Consider the following 24,693-nt stretch of genomic DNA (forward strand, 5'->3'; position numbering starts at 1 on the left):
ATGGGGGAGATTTTGCTTTTTTTGTTTTGGAAATAATACAGAATTAAAAAGCATTGCCTCTTTGGAACATTGTCCGCATCCCTTCTTCCTTTGCTGAAAGCAGCCTGTGATAGGAATAGACTCCACTTGTGAGGCTCATTGGCTCAAAAAGTCACTCTCCTTGGCATTGGAATAAACGGGCCTAAGTGCCCGTTTGTGTTCACGTAGGTTTCTAAATCGCTCTCAGGGCTCTCTTCTTGCTCACATCTCACACCAGTCCTGGGAGGGCTCCATTCTGAGAATAGAAGAGCTGAAATGCCCTGTTCCAGATGAGGCAGTTGAGTGGCAGAGCCCAGCTGTGAAACCCAGTCTTTCAGCCCTCAGGCCCGGCTCAGCATTGTAACCCTTCGCACTGTTGCCCAAACATCCTCGTGTGGGTGCTCTTTCTCCTGCTCTGTGGGGGGTGGTTTCATTCCAGCTCTTTTCCATATGTGCACATGTGTGCGTGTGTACACCTCTAAAGACACACACACGTCCATACATGCACCCACCTGCACACACACACACATCTGTACATACATGCACCTGCCCACACACATCTATATGTGCACACACCTGCACACGAGCACAACATACACACACACCCATTCATATACACACCTGTTCACACACACATCTGTACACACAGGCAAATTTTCCCCCAGATTTAATGATGTATGCTTGCAGCTGTTTTTCCTTTGATGTCCTGGTTAAAGCAATTCTGCCATGTGAATTTTCTCTTGATAACAAATGTCTTCCATTGCTTGCATTTACAATCCCTGTCTCTCCCATTCTCTCTTTCTCTCACTAGTGACTAACTCAGGAAAGCACTTGGGATTACCATCTGTGAAGGACCTGGTACAAAATAAATGATTTTATAAGTAACTTGGCAGTCTTTGTAGAGAAGACAGAGATAAGATTTAAAAGTGTGGAGACTGGGAAATCATTTTTCTTTATTTGTTGTGGAATGTATCAGAAATAAATTATAACATTAAATTGTGGCTTCTTAGCATGTCTTAGGCTTCAATTATGGCTAATAATTTTTAAACTGAAGATAAAATTTGGGGTGAGAACGGGTACCTGAAGCTCCCAAACTTTCAGAGAAGCATCTTAGATAATCCTAGATTTTCTTTCCTTCCTAGTTCAGAGAAAGAGCATATAATCATTGCCTCTGAACGTCCCAAGTGTGCAAGGTGCTGTGTGGCTATAGGGTTGTGAGACTCGGGACATATTTAGGCTATTAGGATATTAACAATAAATGAATGGCGTTTTTTGTTTTTGAGCAGCTGTTATATGACAGGAACTGAAGTAGGAATTTTTCTCAGATTGTCCCATTTAATCTTAATGTTTCCTTCAGTTATTTATTGGATTAATTTTTGTTGAGCACTTAATTATGTACCCGTCATTGTTCTAGTGTTTTAAGTGCCTCATCTCATTTAATTTTTATAACAATTTCATGAGATGATGGCAGGCACTATTAGCATTGTTTTCATTGGTTAGATGAGGAAACTGAGGCTCAGAGAGGCTAGGTAATTTATCCAAGTCACACAGCTAGCAAGTGGTGGAACCTCTCTGGTTCTTCTGTCTCCTCAATCCAGGTTCTTTCTATTGCACCGCTTGGCAAGAAAAGAATGAACAGGTAGGTAGACCATGCTAATGATGAGTAGAAGGCTGTGGAGTTTCTTGATGTCAGGGCTGGTGTAGAACCTAGATGTTCATAAAGAGCACTGAACTTGAAACTGGACAAATCCTTGTGTGTTTCTTAGTGTTTGTAAAAACGTTGGTTAAATGACCTCTTGGAGTCTCAGTGTCTTCCTCTGAGTTAGGGATGATAAAATCTCTCTCCCAGTGACATTGTGAGAATAAATTAGAAAATGTATGGGAGAATCTCTGAAGGTGTCCAGTTCATGGTGGGTGTTCAGCCAGCGTTGGGAGTGCCCACGAAGAGGCAGTGTGATGTACTGGATAGGAACGGCCGCCCAGACGGATCGCCTGGGCTTAAATCTGTCATTCCACGCCACATCATATTGTATGACCTTGGGCAAATGGCTTCCTCTCTGTGTGCTCCAATTTCCTCGTCTGTAATAGGGACTTACCTCACAGGGTCCTCGCAAGGGTTAAATAAGTTAAAAAATAAGTTAAAGAGTGAACGTAATGCATGTAGAACAGTGCATGGCATAGCAAGCCCTCTGTAAGTGTTAAGTCTTATTATTAAATATACATAATTCTATGTAAGTGTTAGCTCTTGCGATCCCATCACACTGCAATGGTGAAAGAGACAGGGGCAGAGTGAACAGTTCAGGACTGTTTTAGGACCCCGGACCTTTACTCAAGGACAGGGAACCAGTGTAGCCTGGGACATAGGAGTTGCACTTGCGTGGCCACTAATGACCTTGGACAAGTTCTTGGCTTCTCCTCCCTTGACCTTTGCTTATCTGCAGATGGTAGTTGGGAGGGTAAACTTCAGATGGCAGAGTGTGCGTGGGAGTGGAATGCGTCCACGCCCTTGATTAGCTGCTTCCTGGAGAGTTGTCATGGAGCTACCAAGGGTCACTTTGCTGGTAAAGGATGGCTGGTAGGCGCTATTTTCCCCATGTCATACAGACAGGTTCTGGCCTCCCTCAATCTGCATGTGCCTGGCTCCTGTCCTCAGAGCTGTCCCCCATGTTCCTTCTCTGTAGAAAGCGTCGATATATTGCGGCTGCTCTTCCTGAGACCATTTCTCCTGCACCCGAAGGAGGTGAGTGGGAGTTTTGTGTACCACTTTTTGAAAGGTGATATACTTTTTTTTTAAAAAGATTTTTATTTATTTATTTGAGAGAGACAGAGAGAGAGAGAGCATGAGTGGGGAGGAGGAGCTGAGGAGGGGAAGCCAGACATGGGGCTCCATCCCAGGACCCTGAGACCGTGACCTGAGCCATAGCCAGAAGCTTAACTGACTGAGCCACCCAGGTGCCCCTGGAAGGTGATACACTCTTAATATATTTTGCCCACCTTCAGAAGATACTGAAAGACACTTAATGTTAAAGTCATGCTACTGAGGATATCTCTAAGGCAGAAGATTCTTCAGGATTTGTGCTTTCTTGGGCTTGTTGTTCTAAGCAGCACTTTCCCTTACAAAGGGTGCATGTGTGCGTGCGTGCGTGCGTGTGTGAAGCTTCCAGGAATTGGTAGGGTTAATTTTGGGGGTGTTTCTTTGGCTTATTCAAAATAGAAACAGAAAGGCAAAAGTGTTTGTTCATGTCATTTAAAAATGTCTTTATAGGAAAGGACACTAAGATAATACCTTACATTGTATGTGGAGCTTTGTAGTTCTCAAAGCCATTGAAAACACATTTTCTTATGTGCATCTTATGGCATCCCTATGAAGTAGGCAAGGCAGAGCTTATTGTTTTTCTTTTAGAGATGATGTAGCCAAGGTTCAGAGAGATGGAGTGAGTTATCGTAAAGCAATGGTGGATGCAAACCCCGAATCTCTAACTCTGGGGTGCTTTCTGCTTCACCACCCTGATTTGAGTGTAATGAGGTCATTCTTACCCAGCACTACCCAGGTCGGATAGAGATGTTATAAATCTAAAAAAAATTGCCTTTCTTTTTCTTTTTTCTTTTGGTTAAAAAGTTAACTATGATTTGTTATGACTTGTTTCTCCCCAAGTATAAATAGCAATGAATCTCTAGGATTTCTTGTAAACCAGCATGTGCTTTTCAGAAATCAAATGTTAAAGTATTTCCTGAAACTTGCTTTAATGAACAGGAGAGGTGAAGGTAAAAGTCTTCTTTTGCACGAGTTAATTAGGAAACAGGATGTGAGAACTTGCTGTGGGAATTTAAAGAGGAATACTTATACTGATGTGCAAACTCGATCAGTATATTCCAGAGGGTTTCATGCTGGTAGAAGTTTTAAGTGAAGAAAACTTTCATTAAGTAGATCAGTTGTATTTGGTTTACTTGAAAACCTAATCTGTTCCATGAGTTGGATCCAAAAGGGGTCAACCAGTCTACACTCCAAAAAACAGAAGCATGAGTTGGACTTTTAGTTTTGATTGGGAGGTGCCTTTATCTGGAAGCTCGAGTGTGTTCTCTGAATACAGAACAGAGTAATGGAAGATGGTCTTGAGTTTCGTAAAGACTCGGAGTCAGTGCGACCCTTTCTTGGGAGGTGGGAAGGACTGAGTTTTCTTTGGCAAATGTCCTTGTATCCCTCAGACACATGGCAACAAATAAGTCCAGGGCTGTATTATTAGCCTCATGTATTGGAGTATGGGTTGGAGTACATGTATTTTGGAAATCTACTACTTTGCTGCACACTACATGGTTTCTTAGATGGCAACTTCTGAGTGAGTTGCCAGCTTCCTGAGAGTGTCTTGGCCACTTAAGAAGAAGGCAGAAAGTTTCGGTTTGGACAGATGACTCTGTTTACTTCCCATCGCTGATGGTTTCCTAAGTCTAGGAATCTGATCCGGTAATGTTACTGATGGGGGTGCTGAAATTGGCTCTGATTTATACCCCAGCTTGTCATATAATAATTAGCTCCCACAAGGTTAGCAATGAAATCACTAGCACAGCAAGTGAGACAGAACAAGCCGAAGGTTTCCTTCTCTGAGTTTCTCTCCCACCTTTAATTCTGTTTAATCTGAGATGAATCTGTCCTTTGTGTGTTGGTCTTTTCTGCTAGATTCTGAACTCCTGGAAAGCAGGTGTCGTATCTTATTAATCACCATGAGTGTGCCTGGCACATAGTAGGTGCTTATTACTATGTAGTGGGGTCATATCTGAAGAAGCTGAAAAAGGTGGTTTTTCTTGCAAGAGAGACGGTCATGAGTCTTGTGCCTTAGTACATTCCATGCTTTGCTTGGAGCCTCGGGGAAGTCAAGAGATACAGGTAGCTCCTTCCTGAGGGAGCCACAATCTAGCTGTATCATGTCAGTGAGAACACCTCCCGAACAGTGAAACAGTGCACAGGTGGGTGGTCCTGATGAGTTTTCCATGCAGAATGGCTTATGCTACAAGGCTCTGCCAACTCCTGCCACATTTAAGAAGTTCCTTCCAGGGGGTCATTTTCTTGACATGTGTGAAGGGATAATCTTGAGTGGGTCATTGAGAGAATGAGAAGATGACCTGTCAAACGGAGTGCTAAGTAATTCGCTATTCTGATGTAGATGGGGGTCTGTTTTAGTTTTAGAAGGTAGATTGCTGAATGGATAAGCGAAATGTAGTTTGTCTGTAAAACAGAATATTATTCAGTGGTAAAAAGGAGTGAAGTCCTGATACATAAACTATCAGATGAATGAATCTTGAAAGCATTATGGTAAGTAAAAGACCATTTACCAGTTACCGAAGACCACATATTATACGATCCCAGTTATATGAAATGTCCATAATAGGCTAATCCATAGGGTTTATAGAGACAGAAAGTAGATGAGTGTTTGTCAGCAGGGGTGGCATGGGGCATAGGGAGAGACTTCTAATGAGTATGAATTTCTTTTTGGGGCAATAGAAAATGTTCTTACATTACGTTGTGGTAATCATTGTACAACTCTGTGAATATGTATACTAAAACTGAATTACAGATTTTAAATGGGTGAATGGTATGGCTTGTGAATGGTATCTCAGTTAAACCTGTTAAAAAGTAAGTAGATTGCTTTTCAGTCTACAATCCCTGAGGGTTGCTTCAGTGAATCAAATAGTGAGGGTCGAGTTTTTAACTCATTTTGATTTGTTTAGGGCCCAGAAGTCATGCTTCCTTAACAATGGTGACCACGCCTAAGGAAAACTTGGTAACACCCAGGGCTCCCAAACTGGAAATCTGTCCCCGCTCCCCCCAACCATGCACAATCTTTTCAGGAGCTTTAAAATTTTATACTTCCAGAAATGTTGATTAGTGAGATACCCGATAAGAAATAACAGAGTACTGACAGCCCTGATTGTATAAATAGGCGTTTGGGATTGTGTTCATGGTTTGCTTGTCAGTACAAGAGAAATGTGTGATTATGTTGAATGATGGTTAATTTCCTTATCCACCCATTTTAAAAATAAAGACGTATGCCTGGAAGACAGGTGCCCAGGGAAATGAAGGAGCCCTGTAGCTTTGATAACGAACCCCAGGCAGGAATAAGATCCTATATGGGAGTAGGAATTTGAGTCCTGTCCGAGGTCAGGCTGCTGCTGCTGAGTTAGGGAAACAACGGCTGTGCCTCACTGAGCATTTTTCATTTACTCTCGTTTTGTGTTTGTCTGGACAGCTTTTCCCCCTCCTCCTTCAAGATCACTGTTACCCCCCTCTTGGACTAACTTACCGTGTTAACCGAGTTAGAAGAGTAGCCAGTGGATGTGCGGAGATGCTGGAGGGAAGGGGCGCTTTCTAGCTTTGTATGGGAACAGTTCATACACAAACACTTTGCTTTGATTAAGTATCCGGTGAAACCAATTTACATGAACTCCAATTAAACTTTAATGAACAAGTGGGTGTATTAATATCAGCTGAGTAATGCAGGCAGCACAGATTCCAGTAAGTGACTCACTTCTCTGAGCAGCTCATCCCCCATGCACGGTTGGAGTTACTAGAAAGCTTCCAGCTATATTTGAGCGGGTCTGGTCTGGGCCTTCCAGTTCTAGCAGTCTTCGTGCTTGTTATGAATTTAGTGACACAGCCACAGTCATCCAGGCCTCTTGTTTTCAGAGCAAGGATTGGGGATGGGGAGAGACTTGCTCACTTTGAGCAATGAGGCCTTTCGTGGAGCAATGACATATGGACTTTTATTTTCTCCATCTTCTTCTTCTTTTTTTTTTTTAAAGTGAGAATTCTTTTTCTCCTTAAACCCAGGGGCTATATTGCTGAACATCAAGGTAGTGAGGGCAGAACCCATGGTTTTGAGCTAAACTTGGCCCCCTGGTTCTCACTTCCTGTCCCTGTCTGCTCTTCTGCCTCACCTCTACAAGAATCCCTATAGTTATACCAGAGACGGCAAGATGCGCTTAGAAGGGTGAGCCTTTTTGAGCATAGATCCTGTTCCTTCTAGAGAATAACGGTATCCACTTCTTGTATCTATTCATTAAACGAGATAATGTATAATACCCTTAGTTTCATGCCTGGTGAATAGTAAGTTTTCAATAAACATTAGGTAACCTGCGCCAAAGAATGAGGCCATGGAGATGAAGGGCACTCAGCTCTCGTCAATGAAGGAACTTAGACCCTCCTAGAGGTATGTCTTATACTTAAAAATGCCTTTGTAATTACAGACTGTCAAAGACCAAAAGCTCGGAAGAGATAATGCACAGAGAATGAAGAGATCCCTGAGGTTGGCTACATCGGAGAAGGCTGGGGGTCAGGGCAGGGCCAGGTAAGGGTTTGGGAAGGTAGTCTGAGGAGGAACGAAAAGCACGAGGCCCCGTGCGCACTTGCACGTAGGATGCCATCAGTGTGGTTAGAGTAGGTGGTATGTCGGGGCCTGAGGAGACTAATGGAGACTGAACTTAGCCTCCGCCTTGGCCCCTGAGCCTCAGTCCCAACTGCCTTTGCTGCTTTGCCTCCTGTTCTTTTGTACCATCTAGAACCTAGTTGAAAGTAGTGCATTGGTCAGGAAGCTGTAGATAAAGACAAGATTGTATAATGGGCTTTACGCCTGCAGCATCCCTGAATCAGAGTTTCCTTCTTCCTTCAGATAACCCCTGCATGTGACAGCTCCCCATTCGGGGACAATGCCTGTAAAATCCCTGACCTTGAGCAGCAGGGAGTGTATGCTTCCAGCAGTCAGGTAAATCCCAAGCCTTGGGGGAAAGGGGCAGAGTGGCCCATGTCCTGTTCCTTCTCTAAACTGAATGTTGGGGTAACTCACTCATTCCTCCACTGAAGACCAGGCAGGCGGAGGGGAGGCCTGCTTGACTAGGCAAAAAGGGAGGTAGAAAGCTCTGCTAACACAAGGCTTCGTGCCCCCAACTCTCACCCACATCCCAACATGGTTCCTTCAGGGGAAAAATGGGTAGGACAGGGCCATAGTGTGGAAAGGAGGGACAGTTTTTTGAGCAGAGAATGCTGTTACGCAGTCTGTAATTCAGGCTGCTTAATCTGCTTGAAGGACACGCTTAGATAACTCAGCCTGGAGTAAGCAGGTCTTGTGTAATGTTGTCGAGGTCTGTGGTGCAAGAATCAGCCCCCATTTCAGAAATAGCAACCACATGTGAACAGTGGACTCTTTGCTTCCCTCCCAGACTTCTTAGAGAATGTTACAGGATAAAGAAATCTATGAAGTGAAGGCCTAAATTCCATCATGATAACAGAGGTGGGAGAGTCTCATCAAATAGATTAATTCCATGTTTGGAATTTTGGATAAAGCAGAAGGGATTCTTGCAGATCAGGAATCGAATAGGTTGATGATGTAAATTAGGAACTATATGTTGCTTCTAGAAAACAAAGGAATGTATATTAGGTTTTAAAAATATAGGTCAATAGTTAATTTAGCAATTAGAGCTAGGTGTTTCATTATTTGAGAACTCTCTAGGACCTTATTTTTTTATATACTGCTGAGAAGTATATTTCATTTTACAAATGAAGAAACAGTAAACAGATATAAAGATCATTATCTAAGGACACCTGGACCAAGTTTCATTAACTACCTTATTCCTTTGTTTTATATTGGGTATTTCATATTTAAGTGAAATAGGAATTGCTTTAAGGGATTCATAAGATGACTGAATTACACTTGGTTTCGACATCCAAAGAAATCAGGGAGATGTAACTAGTTAAACTCTCTACCTTGTGTAGCTGAGGAGATTTGTCATAGCAGTTTAGTAGCCATGATGGATTATACATCTTTGATTTGGGGGCCTGTGACAAATTCCTTCCAATTCAGGCTTTATCCAGAGTCTGTTGTTTCAACAATGTGAAAGCACTATACAGCGGATATGCTTACTACCTTTACCTCCTGTCATATTTTTTCAAGATCACAAACTGCATGTATTGTGTAGATTGATTACTTAGGCTTTCTTTTTTTTTAATTTTAAAATTTTTAAAATTTTAATTATTTTTTATTTTTAAAGATTTTTATTTATTTATTTGACAGAGAGAGAGGGAACACAAGCAGGGGGAGTGGGAGAGGGAGAGGGAGAAGCAGGCTTCCCACTGAGCAGGGAGCCCGATGTGGGGCTTGATCCCAGGACCCTGGGACTATGACCTGAGCCCAAGGCAGACGCTTAACCACTGAGCCACCCAGGCACCCCTAACTAGCCTTCCTAAGGTGAATTCCTTTTTTGCACACCTGTCCCTGCCAAACCTAAATCCTGCCCCAATTTCCCCTCATTCCTGGGCTCCTAAAGTGGATCCTCTTTTCTGGAGATATTTGACAGATGACACTGCTCTTCTCTTAGAGGCCACTTTCTGGTGCCTTGGGAAACCTCACAGTCCCCCCAGTTGCTCCCCGGTCTCCTTTCCTTTTGTCCACCATGAGCACAGGTTATCTACTGGCCACTTGATCCTCCTGGGCACTCTTGCCCAGGTACCCCAAGTGCTCTCGGGTACCCAAGTTGATGATTGCTCCAAACAGCTGCAGTTTCCCAACTGAGTTCGTGGATCGGCATCAGTTAGGGCAATTCTACCAGAATTCAGATTTTCAGTCTGCATCCCTAAATCTCTGGCTGTGGGCCTGGGCATTTGCATTTTGAAAACCTTTCTGGGTAACCAGATGGGCACCCCTGCTTATTAAAATCTACCATTACCAGTTTACTTATGGCATGCAGTGCTTAGAGCTAAAGCTGTTTAAAAGACACTTCATCCATTGGTTCCAGGATGAGAAAGCCACACTGAGGGCATGAAAGAGAGTGAGAAGGTTTCTAAAAGGCTATGGCCTCAGCTGGAGAGGAAGCTGGATGATGCTGCAAGGGAACAAAGGCTCAATGTCCTGACCATCTGCTTCTTTTATTCTCCAGGCTCATTCCCATAATGAGTATTTATTCTGCCCAACAACACTTGTTCCTACATGTATGTGACTATGGGTTCCGTTGTAGAAGTTTCCACAGGAGGGGGACTGAGGGCAGGCGTTCTTCACTCAGCCCCACCAAAGTGAGGCCAGTCATTTTATCCTGTAGGTTCCAACCTTTCCACAAAGACTCGCCTTCTTTTCTTGCCCCAGGCCCTACGCAGGCCCAGCATTTCCCTCTACATATTCCTAATTAATCTGTCTTCTACCTTTAGTAATGTACCAGATTTTGTCAAACTCCGTTAACTCCGTTAACTGTGAGTTAATAGATTTTGGTGAGTTTGCTCACAGGTGGAGGTGAAGTGGAGGCCAGTGTTCCTCCAGCTGAGGTTACCCTCTCCTCGGGCTTTTCTGAGTGTACAAAGTGGAATCGGTGTTACGACTTCTCAGTCATATCTTCCCCATTTTAAAACTGCAGAACTGATCTTACCACCTCACTGGGGAGCACACAGTCAGTAAATTCTAATGGAAAAACCTGTCTGATGAACGGGGCAGGAAGGTGTCACAGCCGTACCCGTGAGTCATCTCAAGACCAGCTAGATTTGAGCTGTGGTGCTTCTTCCATGCTGACACTAAACCTCCCTCAGCATTCTGTCGCCTGAAGCAGCTTTTGAGCCTTTGTCTCGGATTTCCTTATCTAGGTCAGACTTTGTCTTTTTAAAAATGGTGCCCGGACATCTCCTTAGTAGATTAGACTGGTCCCATTAGGATAATTGGCTTTATACATTTATGAAAAGAGCAACAGTGGGAAATTTTGTTGTTCTCGAACAGGGTCTTTCCCTCTCACTGTGGGGAAGGCACTAAGGGGCCCAGGTGTGTTGTATGTAGGTTTTCTTTTCTTTTGTTTTCTTTCCTTTCCTTTCCTGTCCTGTCCTGTCCTGTCCTTTCCTTTCCTTTCTTTTTTTCTGTTGATTTTGTTTGTTTGTTGGGATAAGATGTGATGTCTGTACTCGGGGTAGTTTTAGAGCACAAGAGTTTTGGAGCCCCCATTAGGGAAAAAGAAAAAAAAAACAACCAACAACCCAGAGACCAATTTTTTCCTTCGGTAAATGAATGGTCATTGTAAAGAAGGCTGTAGAGCATCAGGAAACTTTGAGTCACGTGAGCTGTCCCATTTCACTATATGAGCTTGAGTGCCTGCTTGTCGGTGGGGATCCTCAAACCCATCTCTTGGAGTTGTTGAACGGATCAGATGAGTTCATGCATAGGAAAATACTCTGTAAATGGAAAAAAAAAAAAAACTATTCTCATTTGTTTCCTTAGCACAGGTGCTGGTCTTTTTCTTAAAACAAAATAACCATTCTTTTTCAATTGTAAGTTAAGTATACTCATTTTAGAAAATGAAGATGTCAAAAAGTAGGGAGAAGAAACTTCACCCATACTCACCATCCAAGATAACTGTTGTTCTATATTTTATACATATCTCCACACTATTCTTTTTTTAAAGGGGGGTCGTGTTATATGTATTTATTTTTACATGTTTTCTTTATATAATATTATATTGTAAACATTTTCCAATGTCATTGAACACCCTTCAGAAGTATACATTTTAATCATTATATCATATCCGTCTTATATGAGTAATGCCTTTGCATGTCTTGTGATATATTTGACCATTGTTTCCATTTTTCCAATGCACAGTAAACAGTGCTTCCTATTTACCAGGAAGAGAACTTGCTGTAAAACAAGGCAGAGGCAGTCAATACTGTTTTTGCAGTAGAGGAATTGGGCATCTTTTATTTCATCCTAAATTAAAATGTATTAGGCTGCAGTTGAGCAATACTTTTAGTTAAGATCTCAGTCAAGGTAAAGTTAGACTTGTGGAATTGTTAATTTAGGGAAAATTCTGACTGCAACCCAATCTATGAGGCCAAGTTCTCTTAATTAACATAACGTTAATTACAGAAACATTGAAAAATAATATGGTTCGTTTCACGAATGCACTGCATTCGATAAGTTGCTTTATGCCTTCTGGAATACTTTTTATATTCTCTTATTAGGAGGATGTGGTAAATTTGTTTTGCCCAAAGGATTCATTTTCTGTTGCTGGGCACATATATAATACTACAGTTACTGCATTTTGGGATGTGATGACATGATGATGAAGAGAGGCCTTTGGATATTTTAAAATGGAGATTTAAGGAGCAGTAGACTAGGAGACGGAATTGTGCTGGTATTTCAGTCTTGATCTTTTTGTCATGGATTTATGTCTTTGCCTCTTTTTTGTGTGTTTCTGTGTGTCTGCTTAGCATTTTGCCAGGTACATCTGCCTGAGTTCCTTCCCCCCATTTGTCCATGTGCCCGCCCATCCCTCCTCCCACCTGTCCATCCACTCATCCGTGTAATCATCCATCCTCTGGCCATTCTCACCTTCTCTCTCATTTATCTCTCTCCATCTTCATCTGTTGCCCTCATCCATCGACTCTCCTATCAACATCTATCTGTAAAATGAATGGAGACTGTTTTGATGGGAGCATGTGAATTTCTTTGTTGTGTTTTACAAAGGGGTTCACAGGGGCCAAGGGCACCAGACCCAGAAAATGAAAATGACTAGAACTTGACCATTTTTGTTTCACTCGGAAATCTGGAGGGATGTTCAGAACTGACCTGATAACCCACTCTGTGATGCTCATCAGGATGCTGTTAATATAATGCATTTTGGGGAATGTTGTTTCAACTACTATTTTGCTAGAAGTCAGTCACCAGGAGATAGAATAAACAAGAGCTATTATATCCCTTCTGAGTAGTAAATTCAGGAAGGGAAAATAATTTTCTTGAGTTTGGACTAAGAAAAAGTCAAAGATGTAGAGATGCCATCTTTCCAAATTTATTGAGTAAAATAAAATATTGTAACACTTTCAGGGACTTTAGGTATATTATACAAAAGTATTTTTGAGGTGTGAGGTGAACATTTTGAATGTTCTATAATAGGTCTGACCAGTGTTGCACTTGATACTGGGTAAAATGGGAGGAAAGGAACCAACTGTTACTGAAAACCTGTTTTCTTTTGATTCTGAGAAAGCTGCTTTGCACTAACCTATCTTTAGGACTTACCTGTCTTACTTAGTTCTCACATCAGCCCTATAATGTAACTTGTGTTATTCCCATAATGTAAGGCAGAGACTTGTAGAGGCTAAATGATTTGCCCAAATTTACATGGTTAACAAGTAGCGAAGCTTCAGTGAAATCAAGACTTGTTTGACCCTGAAACTGTTACTCTTTGCAGTAAACTACACCACACCATGCGTGTAAAACCTTAGCTGTAGATCAGCTCTCCACTTCCAGTTTTATAGTAACTCAGCCTCTGAAAAGCAGCCTGCACCTAGCACAGCTCTCAGATCATTCAGTTCGTTTCGTGAAAGGTGAGAGGGTTTGCATGGAGACATGATAAAGAAGACAGTTCTTAGGATCTGGTTATAAGATTGAATCTCTAAACTTGACTTTGGTATTTGACAGAATGGGGTTTTCCTCAGGTACAGCTGTGTGTTTGTGTTCCACTTAACTGGAGTTATTCATTAGCTTGATCCAAAAGATGCAAAGGTCTCCTCCCCAAGGGGCATCTTAGGGAGGCAAACAAACCAATGAAATAAGGTAAACAACTCTCCTCAAACTTTTGTAAGCTCTAGAAAGCCAGCAGGAAAGCTATTGTAATGTATTTTTGCCATGCAGGCTATTACAGTCACAAATGAGCCTGAAATAGCAACAATTTTTGAAGACATAGCAAATTTATGTCCTTAACTTTTTCATAGGTTTGAAAGCTTGCCCCCTCCCTTTTTAATCATGCTGAACTGTAGCATTGCTAATATCATTCTATCCTGGGTGAAAATTCGTGTTGCATAATTAAGGTGCAAGATGGCGGCTGGTGAAAGAGGTTCTGCCTTAGGACCTGCCTTATATGATCTTATTCTCACTTTCCACCTTTATTTTATTCTCTAAGCATCTATTAATTGCCTACTGTCAACCAGGCATGGTGCTATGTGGGAAGGATACACTAGAACAGGGGTCAGCAAACTTTTCTGTAACGGGACAGATGGTAAATATTGTAACCTAAATATTTAGGTCCATATGGTCTTTGTTTAGCTACTTATTCTGCTATCTGACAATATAAAGTAAATATAAATATTACAGTGTAAAGAGTAAAATACATAACTCTGTCACAGGCAATATGTAAATAATTGAGTGTGGCTATGTTTCAGTACAATTTGACAAAAACATACAGTGAACCAGATTTGGTCTGCGGGCCACAGTCTGCCAACACCTTTGCCAGAATGTCCATGAAAATAGGGAACTTTGTCTTGTTCATTGCTACATCACCACGTGCCTAGAGAAGTGCCTGGCATATGGTAGATGCTTTATAAATATTTGTTAATTGAAAGAATGAGCGGATGAATGAATCACACCCCATCTCCGATCTCTAAGAGCTCATTCTCCAATAGAGGAAATAAGAACTACATGTATGGGAGTGTTCAGGGTAGTGGAATTGGGTGATATTTTAACAGGGACCTGAAGGATAGGGAAGTGTGTGTCACCAGCCGGAGATGGGAGGCACGTGGCAGATGGAAGAAACACACAAAAGGGACAAGAAGCAGGTCATTTGTGGTGAAGGATGAGTAGTTTGAATGTTCTATAATAGGATTTCCCTGACTTGCCTGATCATTGTAATCACTTGCTATGAATAATACAGATTTCTAGCACCCCCCCCCCCCCCAAGATTCTGATTTGGTAAGGCAAGTTTGATCAATACTTGTTTATAAAATAAAGATTTGAAAGGAAGTAAGAGTGGGAGATGTTATTGGAAAGATATACTGGGGTCATTTCTGATGGGCAATAAAGTTCTTACTTTTCCTACCACCTGAATCGGTACTGACTGATGGCAACTGGACTGAGAATTATCCTGTACCTTCTGTGCCATGGCATGGAGGGGAGCCATGGTGGAAGTCCACCCAATTCATCTACCTGCCTTCATATCAAACCTACTGATCTTGTACTTCAGCCTTTATGATGAAATGACATATAATTTAGCCACTCATTTAAAATATAATGAAAATAACAAATTCTGTGTAGCTGCTAGACTTAATTGCTTTTGAAAACTCTTGGTTGACTCACATCTAAGGGGGCAAATGGATTTGAACAACACAGTAGAAAACTTGCTTTCTCATGCCATAATTCTAGTTCAGAAGGTTATTTAATTTAATACCCAGATCTGTAGAATGTGACCACTGGGAAGGCCCTATGTCTCCTTTTTAATGATGGGGGAAAGATGAAGTCTAAAATGTAGGCAGTAACTTGCTCAAGTTCTGTCACCAAATTATTGGCAAAACCGGGATTATAATGCAAATGCCAAGTTACTCAATTTAGTTTTCTTTTCATAGTGCTATGCTACATTTATCAATAGAATTCTTGATTTACATAATTTCTCTCCCCCTTGAATCTCATAGCCTTTTGCCCACACCTCTTCTATGCTGCTTATCATAAAGTTATATCCTAATGTTTTCTCCTGGACCAGTACCCCACTGTTACCCCAAATAAAGACTGAGCTCTGTTTCCTTGGAGAGCTTAACATATTTCCTGGCACTTAGCATGTGTTCAGCAAATAATTGTAGACTTGAAATATCTTGAGCATCTTTTCCTTTCTTGTGTGTTTTGACTCAAGTTTCTTTGCACTTATATTGTCAGAAAAGTCAAGCTCTTCTAGAATTGCTAAAATACAAAGCTACTTTCCCTTAAGCTTCCTTTAAAAGAAAAAAAAAGTTGAGTTCTCCATTATGGCTGAGACCTTTTTAAATAGTTCTTTTGATACTTAAATGTCAGCAACTTCAAAAATGAAATACAACTGAAGGGTCGGCTTTGACTTCAGACAGTTCTGGTTCCATATCTAACTTTGCCATTTATTATTTATATGCCCCAGGATCATTGCTTATCCTTTCCTAGGTTCAGTTTCCTCATCTTTGGAAATGGTGATAATGGAAAGTACATCTCAAAGTTGTGAGATTACGGAGTTAATGTTTGCCGAGCTCCTATTTCAGTGCCCGGGACACAATAGGTCCTCTGCCTACAGGGCCAGATAAGTTATGTAAAAGAGTGAACAGGTGACATGCCAGGTTTATGGTTTTGACACAGACACACTGCATTTGCATAGTTAATATACAGAACTAGCCTTGACTTCCACAAACAAATACTTCCCTTGTCTTCTTGAAACACGACGCCCTTTTAGCTAGCTTTTCTTTTCCCACTTAGGAGTCTTGGGTACAGGTAACATTTTGTTCTCCTCTTTAGTGTAGAGAAGATAACAGTGCAAATGTGTTGATGAATTGTGACTGGTCCTTGGCCACAGTCATTGTGCGTTTCGGGAAGAGCTACAGGGTGTGGTGGGGGACATGGATAGCTCGAGAAGACTCGCTCTGAAAAAGGTGGCAGCTGACTGGTGCTCATTAATTATTGCCTGTGGGAATGCATTGCCAGATTTTTTAAAGAGAGAGAAAGTGCATGAGTGGGGATGGGCGGGGCAGAGGGAGAGGGAGAAGCAGACTCCCTGATGAGCAGGGAGCCCAACGCAGGGCTCCAGCCCAGGACCCCAGGATCATGAACTGAGCCAAAGGCAGATGCTGAACCGACTGAGCCACCCAGGCGCCCCAAATTTCCAGATTTTTATGTGCGATCTTCCTGTTTTTCAATGTTGACAACTCATTGAAATTTTTAAAAAGCATTATGGGAGATACTTCCTCATGGAAGGAGAGAAATGCAATTTGTGATCTCACTCAGTAACCTCAGCTTTGGCTCTTAAAAGCAACAACAAAGCACTTTGAAAGTCCGCACTGTACATGGCGAAGAACACTTATCAAAGGACCAGATTGGATCTGCAGCCCTCTACTCTGCATCTCCTGTGCATATTTTTAATTGATAAAGATTACAGTACATCATGGCCAACACTTACTGAGTCCTCTGCATGTGCTAGGCACTCTGCCATAGATATAACAGATATCATTTAGTTCTTATAATAACCCAAAAGGTGTGCGTTACTATTATTATCCTATTTTTACAGGTAAGGACACTGAGACTCAGAGAGATCAAGTATCTTTCCTGAGATCACACAGATGGTACATAACAGGTGTGCTTCAAACCCAGGCCTGTTTACCTTCAAAACCAAGCATACCAGTGGTTCTCCACCCTGATGGTATATGTTAGAATCACAAGAATACCCTTAAAAACATTGTTGCTCAAGCCCATCCCCAAACTAATTAAATCCGAATGTCTGGGGGTGAGATCAGGCATAGGTATTCTTTTAAAAGCTCCAAATTGATTGTTAGAAGTAGAAGTCATATAGATTAACAACACCTCTCCCCACATTAAGCACTCCCTATCTCCTATACCCTGTTTTATTTTTCTTTGAAGTATTTATTGCTCTCAGGAAATTATGTGTTCATTTACCTGTTTGTGAACTTTTTGCCTTTGTAGGCTCCAGGAGTGCAGACATTTAGTCTTTTCTCATTCTTTGCCATATCTCCACCATCTAGATTAGTGCCTGACACATAGTGGATACTCATTAAATATTTATTTGACTGAAGAATTGGTCCTTCCCTGCAGAGAGTTTACAATCTAGTGAGGGAGGCAAACAATGCAGACTTAGTTCTATGAGATAAGTTGGTAACGGTGATGGTCAAGCCAACTTCATTAAAACTTGTAAGACTGTGTTTATCTCTTTGACACTGATAGGATAGATTGTCCTGACCTGTACCGAATGAAGTGCGGGATACTTTTTGTCATCTGCAGTACTAGACTGGATCTGTTCTGTGCTCTGAGGTGTGTGTGTGAGGGGGTGGGTGTTTGTGAGTGTGTGTACATTGAGTAATAGCTAATGCACTCCTCTGTTTGGACAAAATTTTTTAGTGAGGCAGCTAGGGATTACAAGCAGGGCATTCTGAGTTTTGTTATCCAAACATCAGGCCATAGAACAAATTCAGGACTGATGGTACAGGGTTACCCAGTCATTAGGGAATTTAGATATTATCTTCTGTTTCTGGGAAAGCCAACTTCTGTGGGGCTCTCTGCTCTCCTTATCTACAGCAATAGTCCTCAGCCTTTACTCATCAAGACTCTGACAGTGGATTATGTTCATCTAACAGCACCCCTTGGGCTGGGACCAAGGGAAGGCAGGCAGACGTTAAATGAAGTAACTGTAGACCCATCCATAACTCTGTCTCTTCATCTCCCACGTAAGGAGGTACATGAAAGTGTGAGTTACAGTATCATAGGGATAACCTTGAGAGAGTGCTGGTTTCTAAATAAAAAAAAAAATTCATTTGGAAGTTTAGGACTTTGAAAATGACTATTAGCAGGTTGTCTGTGACAGAGCTGACAATCAGTGGACCCTAGTCATCGTGAAGATACCTAAGCACTGGTTGGTATGGCCCAAGCACTGAGCAGTCAGAACCAATCCCCACATACACAGTTGTGCTCCCAAGTACAAGCTGATGGGCGGCCTTCCTGGTGGAGTCATAGTGTGTCATGAAGAAGCAGCTAAAAGTCAGTGATGTACAGAGGGTTGAGGGGAACTCCAGGCGATTCTCCTCAGGCAGCACAGAGAGTGGGAAGAGCCCTTTCCCTAGAATAAGAAAACTTGGATGGAGAACCTGATCTTGCCACTTATTGCGGGAGGCTCCTGGGCCGTTCACTTGCTTTTATTGAGCCTAAGTTTCTTCTAGATGTAGTAGAGGAGAGTAACTTTGGCATTCCCTATTTATCAGGCTTGTAGGATGGTTAAGCACCTGTGAAGGAACTTCTCAAGATGTTCCAAAGTAAGTTACCAAAGTAAGGATGATGATTCAGGAAACCGTGACAGTGGTGACTTTTCTCCTGACTGACCAGCCCTGATTTCTCTGTTCCAGTTTAGCCCAAAATGAAGGTTGAGGGGACTCTGGGGGAAAGGGGAGACGAGCAAAGGCAGGACTGGGCTTTCTTCCGTGCTTCTCCAGAACAGTTCTGTCCTGTGGAGTCCAAGGACAAACTTTGGGCATTTTGGTTTCATGTTGGAGATTGTTTAATGCAGAAAACTGGATCTAAACAGGCTCATGCCTGTGGGATATTCATGAAAAGTACTGTGTTTGAGGTGGCCCGGTTGTCTTAAAGATGGGCTGATTTTGACAAAGGGGAAAAAGTCGGGATTCGTTTACTGTAAATGGCAAGTAAGAAACAACAGAAAGTTGAATATTAGAAGAACTTTGCTATCGCCAAAACCACACACTTTCACATTAGTAAAACATGGAGTTCTATCGGAGTGAAATGTGAAACTACTTGCAGACCACAGAGAGTAAAAAGTACTTTTGTTTCATTATTAATACCATTGTCCTTATTTCTTTAAATGAGAATTGATAGCCACCATAATAGAATCTTTCTCAAAGACCAAACACAGAAAGAAAGAGAAATAAACCAAAATAAACACACAAAAACCTCAGCAACACCATCACCGCGAAGAAAACCGAGTTCTCTCAGGATGCGTGGTCTCCATCCATTGTGAAGTCATCAGGTTCTAGAAAGAAGGGCCACAGTTTGTTCTGTCAGGATCGAGTCTTCATTGAAGTTTTTTTTTTTTTCTCCTCCCCCCTCTCCTCTTTTGGAAGACTGACAAAGTTGGCAGGGTGATTTTATCCTCTGATGTTTGTGAAAATCTGAAGAGGAGGCCTTGTGGGTACTGGAACTCTCCATGCCCACAAGGGGGTGAGACAGGGGTGCCTGATGGAGGGATGTGCTCTAGGCGCTTCAGAGTGAACATAGAGCTCTTGGAGGGGAAACAAGGTAACCTTGAAAAATGACGAGCCTTTGGCCTTGAGGGAAAGAGGCCCATTCCTTGACCTCACGGGAAATTTTGTGGTGGAAAGTCTGTATGATGGAGGTCAATAGACTCCAGTTTTCATCTCTCTCACCGGTTCCCTAACTATAGCTATCGCCTGCTCATTTGGGAAATTTGGGAATTGAGATACATGTTTTCTTGTTACTCTCCTGACTGATGTTTAGGATTGGTCATTATTTATTTCAGCTCTTGCTTCATGGGGACTTGGAGTGTTCTGGTGAGGAGACGGGAAGTGGAGGCCAGAGGGCAGGGTGGGTGTAATGTATGTGGTTGAGCAAAATGGCACATATATTCCTTGCCAGCCTTGGATTAGGTGCTTGATATATGTTATCATGCTTAATTTTAACAGCAACTTGTTGAGGTGTAAATTTTAGCTTGCTGTTTTACAGCTGTGGAAACTGAGACTCTGTAAGAATAAAGAACTTCCCCAAAGTCAAGGCTCTTAAGTAGCTACATTAGGCTTCAAACCCCAACCCCTTTGTCATCCTCGTTCTTATAGGCCATAGTAAATTGCAGAGCTGGAAGGTTCCAGACCATCTATCTAGCTGACTCCCTTACCCTGTATTCGACATTCTCATTGGTGCATTGTTTTCAGTCTTTCTTTAAAGAAAACTAAAAAAATAACTGAATAAGCAACACAAAAATATAGTGCAAAATTAAAAAGTCACAAAACAGAGGTATAGTGAAAAATAAATTTTTCTCCTATCAGGGTCTCATTCTCTCTACTTTTCTTACCCAGAGGCCAACACTGTTATCAGTTCCTTGTATCTCCTTCTAGGAATAAACTGGGTCTAAACAAACATGTATATGTATTTACATTCCTTTATATTTCCATGCTTATAGAATATTTAGACAAAGGGGAGCACACTGCACATGTTATTTTGCATCTTACTTTTTTCATATAATCATAAATCTAGATGATCATTTCTGTATTAGTTTTAATTAGCATTTCTATTGCTATTAGTGACTTTTAACATCATTTTAAATAGGATATAACCATTTGTTTTTTGTTTTTGTGAATTCTCCTTTGCCTCCATTTCTATTGGATTGTTGGACTTTTGCTTATTTTTTACAATTAAAAAAATTAGTCCTTAGTGTGTGATAGGAGTTGTAACACCCCACTGTTTTGCACTTGTCTTTTTAACTTGCATATAACTTTTCTAAAATTACAGACTCACATCAGTCTTTTGGTTTTATAGTTTTGGGGTTTTGCGTAACACTTAGAAGTGCCTTCTCCACTTTGGTTATTTAAAAAAATACCTTCCAGTTTACCTGTTTTTCATTTGCTTGTTTTTTTTTTACCCTCTGTCTCTCTTTCTCTATCTCGGTCTCTCATCATTGATTCACTGAAATTATATTTTGGTAAAAGATGTAAGGTAGGGATCTACTTTGATACTTTCTTTTTTTTTAAAGATTTTATTTATTTATTTGAGAGAGAGAGAGAGTAAGAGCAGGGAGGGGGCAAAGGGAGAGGGAGAGAATCCCAAGTAGGTTCCATGCTCAGCACAGAGCCCGATGCAGGGGCTCGATCTCAGGACCCTGAGATCATGGCCTGAGCTGAAACCAAGAGTTGGATGCTTAACCAACTGCGCCCCCAGGCACCCCCCACTTTGATATTTTCTGGATCCATCTGTCCAAATACTGTTTATTGAACAGTCCTCTTTTCCACACTGATTTGAAAAGCCACCTTTATTATATATTAAATTTCTTAATTTCTTAAATATTTAATACTTAGGAATTCGTATCATTTGGGGACCTTCTGTCCCATTCATGTGTCACTTCATGCACCATTTTCATGCTTTCAATTTCTTAAATATTTAATAAATTTCTTAAATTTATTAATTTCTTAAATATTTAATACTTAGGAATTCGTATCATTTGGGGACCTTCTGTCCCATTCATGTGTCACTTCATTCACCATTTTCATGCTTTCAATTACTGCACCTGTATAATGTGTTTTGTTTTCTGATGAGTCTACTTCAATCTTATTAGTTCCTCTTTTTCAAAATTTTTCTTTTAGTGCTTCGTTTCCCCATGAACTTTAGAATGAACTTGTTGAGTTCTGAAAATAATGTCCTGTTGGTATTTTCCTGGGGATTACTCTAAACTGATTCATTTACATTATGTGTTGTAAACATGTCATTTATTTTTCCTAGAACACAATGCCTTTCTGTTTGTTGCAGTCTTGTTTTATGTTACCAGGAGCATTTAAAGTTTTCCACATGTAGACTGTGCATATTTCTTATACGTTTATTTTCCTAGGTATTTTTTGCTTTCTCTAGCTAATGGAATTCTTATATTATATCATCTGATTGTACATGTGTGTGCACGTAGCCTCTCAATATCAGTATATCATTTTTCTACCAGCCCCTTTACTGAATTCTCCATTATTTGAATAAGTTTTAGGTGAATTTCTTTGAGTTTCTAGTTCAGTAATCATATAATCTGACAATAACTATAATTTATCTTTTTCTTTCTAGTTTTTATAACTCTTACAGATTTTTCTAATTGTATTATCTGCTCCCTCTGGAAAAGTAAATATTAAATAGCAGTGTTAGATTGAATGTCCTTCTCTTTTTCCTGACTTTAATGGGAATGCTTATACATACAATGTTCCCTATTAATTGTAATTTTGGCTTTGGTTTGAGAAATATATTGTGTTAAAAAAGTATCCATCCCTCTTCTGAGAGTCTTCTTTTATTTTTAAAATAGAGACTGGTTGTTAAATGTTTAATACTTTTTTGGAAACTATGGAAATCATCATGCATTATCTCCTTTTCTGTTTGCTGAGAAAATGTCTTAGATTTTTATCTTTTATTCTGTAATTTGGTGAAATAAATAAGTGTGTTTTTCAAACATGAAATCGTGCTAGTGTTCCTGGAATAATATCCACTTAGTCATAGTTTGTGTGTTATATTTTTAGTGTTGTTGGAATCTAGAGATTAATAATTTATTAACAATTTTTGCATCAATTTTCCTAAGTGAGATTGTTTGAAAATTGTGTGGGTGGGTATATGTGTATATTTGCATTGCCAGATTCCAGCATAAAAGTTATATTTAAATCACCATAAAATAATTTGGAGGCCTTTCTTTTCCTTTGCTTCTTTTTGAAATGGTTTGAATGCCACTTATATGATCTGTTCCTTCAATATGTGATAGAATTCCCCTGTGAAACTGTCTTGACTTGGTGCCTTTTGGGGAGAGGTGGAGGTGTTTCCTCTTTGACAACTTTGAATATTTCTCCTGTACTAATTCGACTAATTTGCTTTTATATCTCTTCTGTGGTTACTGTTGTTAATTGTATTTTAGGAAAGTCACCTATTTCATGATTTGCATGGAGTTCAATAATTTCTTACAATTATTTTCATTTCCTTTGTGTTTATGTTTATTTCCACATTATTACTGAAAGTTTTGTGGTTTTGTGCTTTATTTCTCTATCCCCTCTTTTGATTAGTTTAACACAGGTTTGTTTGTTATTTATTCAGAAAACAGCCCTTGTACTTCTTTATTGGCTCAGTCAATTTTCTCTTTAAAATTGTCGATAATATGTTTCTTCGGCTTTGCCCGAGTTTATTTTGTTGTTTTTCTAATTGTTTGATCTTGACTCTTAATCCACCTGTTTTCATCTGCTTTTTTATTAATGTAAATAAAAAAAATGCCAGATCCAATTAGAATAAGCCTCATGGGGACAGGAACCGTGTCTGTTTGTTCACTTCGAGACTACCATAATGCCTATCACAAAGCAGGTGCTGCAGCAATATTTTTGTATGAATAAACAAATCCCAGTGAAATAATTATGGGATTTGTGGTGGGTTCCCTCCTGTTGTTCTAGTTCTTCTCTGCTGTCTTTGGCCATTCTTTCTAGGTATCTGCTCATGTGGAGGCATAAGAAAATATTGACATGCTTCACATTACATTTTCAGAGTATGTTATTAACATCTTTATTTTGAAAATCTACCAATACAGTTTCCCCCAATCAAGTAAAACTAGGTAAAAAGATCTCAGTAAAGATTAGCCCGGGAGCAAACATACCTGAGTAGAATCAGAATGTTAAGAGCTGCCGGGTTAGCAGACATCATACCCATGATTTTTGTGGGTTTGGCCCCTTTGTGGAAGCTAAATCTTACAGAGAGGCCCCACCGTAGAACGAAAATGATTAAAACAGATGGGCTGCAGTTGGCAGGGCGGGTGCAGAGCCAGGGGAAGCCCAAAACCCTGGGCTGGCTGCCTTCCCTCCTGATCTTATCCCATGTCTCATTTGAAAACCAATAGTTCAAAGACTCTCAATTTTCAGATGAGAACGAAAACAAAAAATGCAAAGAAGGCAAATGATTCATTCAAAGTTACTCAGTGAGTTAGAGTCATCATGTGGGACTACAACTCCGGCCTTCTGTTTCTGAATCTTGTGGTATTTCCAGGCGCACAGGAAGCTTCCCGTACCTTGCTTCACTGTGTGTTTTTGGATGGACCTGGTGTTTGATTACCTCCCGCGGCAGGCCCAACAGTCCTTGCTAAGGCACAGACTGCATATTTGCTGATCCCTGAGGGGAAAGCTGTGATTCAGACTTTGAGGTCTAAGAATTGCAGACTTAGTTTCTAGTCTCCTGATGAAACTGCTAATCTGGGTGCCAGTGGTGTTTCTGCTACACGGACACCTGCCCACACAGCATGATTAGAAATTATAATGATGACGGCGATGAGTCTTCCAGGACACCCACGTTCTTTGCAAGATATTTCTGCTAATCGTCTCTACCAGAATCAGTTGGAGAACTTTTTTTAGTTTTTTTTTTAATTTCTCCCTTTCTAAGTCAAGTAAAAATACTAGTTTAATTCTGGTGTAGGGTAAAGATTGGTCCT

At 40.7% G+C, this 24,693-nt stretch overlaps 1 protein-coding gene across 5 annotated transcripts in view; it reads left to right on the forward strand.

The window, feature by feature from the left end:
- Positions 1 to 24,693, forward strand: part of LPP (LIM domain containing preferred translocation partner in lipoma) — a 620,294-nt gene that overhangs the window by 115,570 nt on the left and 480,031 nt on the right. The window contains exon 3 of one of the 5 annotated variants that reach the window (XM_081831395.1): positions 7,258 to 7,358. The exons of the other annotated variants lie outside the window; for them this stretch is intronic. The gene's annotated coding sequence lies outside the window, so the exon portion shown is untranslated. The remainder of the gene's footprint in view (positions 1 to 7,257; positions 7,359 to 24,693) is intronic. 5 annotated transcript variants of the gene reach the window in all.

The sequence above is a fragment of the Leptonychotes weddellii genome, chromosome 1 (genome assembly GCF_054177405.1).
Source record: "Leptonychotes weddellii isolate Sample4059 chromosome 1, ASM5417740v2, whole genome shotgun sequence".
Classification (NCBI taxonomy): Eukaryota; Metazoa; Chordata; class Mammalia; order Carnivora; family Phocidae; genus Leptonychotes; species Leptonychotes weddellii.